Consider the following 1,713-nt stretch of genomic DNA (forward strand, 5'->3'; position numbering starts at 1 on the left):
AGTTATGAGCTGAATGGGCTCATTTTAAGTGTATTTATATGTTGGGCTTGGGCCCAGTCCAATCCGTTAGCGTTTTTGGCCCAACTTTGGGACAAACCTTTAAAATTAGCGCTCGGTTTTCAACTTTAATTATTTTCCTAAGTTTTTCTATAGTTTTTACTACTCTCACACAGTACCGGACAGATTTAAGCCGATACTACTGCCTAATTTACCGGTACATATTTTTACGCAATTTTTTTTTGCAGAAAATTATATTTTTCAACTTAGAAAAATCTACTGAATCTAAAAATTATATTTAAATGTTCTAATTAATATTCTAAATTTTGGATCTTATTTTGGACAATTAATTTAATTTAATTAAGCAGCTAATTAATCGCGGTTCTTACAAATCTACTAAACTTGTCATGTATTTAAAGCCCAAAATATTTTCTTATTAAAATATTCTCCTACCTCGAGGAATCAAGCCCGCATCGATTTTAACGCGATAAATCCCTTTTTCCCTCGGCCCGTAACAGTAGCGAGTGTGTCCACAGCTCCGCTTGCTTTCGGAACAACAGAAACAACTTTTAATTGCAACATGCAACCTAACTCAATCTTAAATCATGAACGTCATGAAATCCTCAATAACATATAACGGAATACTGGCGAGGATTCTGAAACAAAGATACTTATTGTAATTTAAGAATGAAGAAAAAGTGACCTCTGAACCGATCACCAGCAGCTCTGACAACTATCTCAAGCGACAACAACGACCAGAAGCTCGGTGACGGCAACGACAGTGGACCTCAGCGATGGCAACGCTGTTTTCCGACGATAGAGGCTCGTTGACGACAATGGTAATGGACCTCGGTAATGCCTTTCCAGTAGTGGCGACGGAGCATGCGACGGCGGCGACTGGACTCGACAACAACGGCGATGCCACTCGCGATAAAGATGGCGACGAGACCCAGCAACAGTGACATGAACAACTTTGCCTCCTTTCTCACGTCGCGTTGTCTCTCTTCCATCAGTCTCTCTCTCTCTCTCTTCAAGCTTCACCCATGGACAACAGTGACACTGGCTTCGTGGTGAGGACGGCGAGAGCGACATGCTAAATATATACAAGCACAACCATTATAAATTAGTTATAATCAATCTTTATACATAATATTTAAGGTGAATGCTACCCAACCCCCTCTAAAATAACATGTAAGTTACCATTCATTATGTGTCACATTGTAATTGGTCCTTACTTAACCATAGTTGGATTATTTTATAATTTATTATTTGAGATTGGAAATGATATAATTTCTTAAAATATTAAAACTTCACTCTCGTTAATTGAAGTACATTTCCACTCCTCAATTCTTTCTTCATCACTTCATCACCTAAATTCGGTCATTCCAAGCACCGTCGCGTTCGTGATAAGAAGTGCCGACGTCGTCGCCATCTACTGCCCTCCCACGCAATCTCTCTTTCTTTAGTGCACTATCCCTTAGTCACGTCGTTCAATTCCGTTGCCCGTAAGTTCACCATCTTTTCCAGTATAGCCAGCGCCTCTTTTTGCCATGGATCATTGCTTACTCACATAATTAATGGTTAATTTGGTTATTAATTTTTTTATTAAAAAAAATATATCTTTATTTAATTACGTGATAGAACATATATTTATATGTAAAATATAATTAAATAATAAAGTACGAATAAATTAAAAATTAAAAGAATAAAAATATT

Source organism: Arachis ipaensis, chromosome B03 (assembly GCF_000816755.2).
Source record: "Arachis ipaensis cultivar K30076 chromosome B03, Araip1.1, whole genome shotgun sequence".
Lineage (NCBI taxonomy): Eukaryota > Viridiplantae > Streptophyta > Magnoliopsida > Fabales > Fabaceae > Arachis > Arachis ipaensis.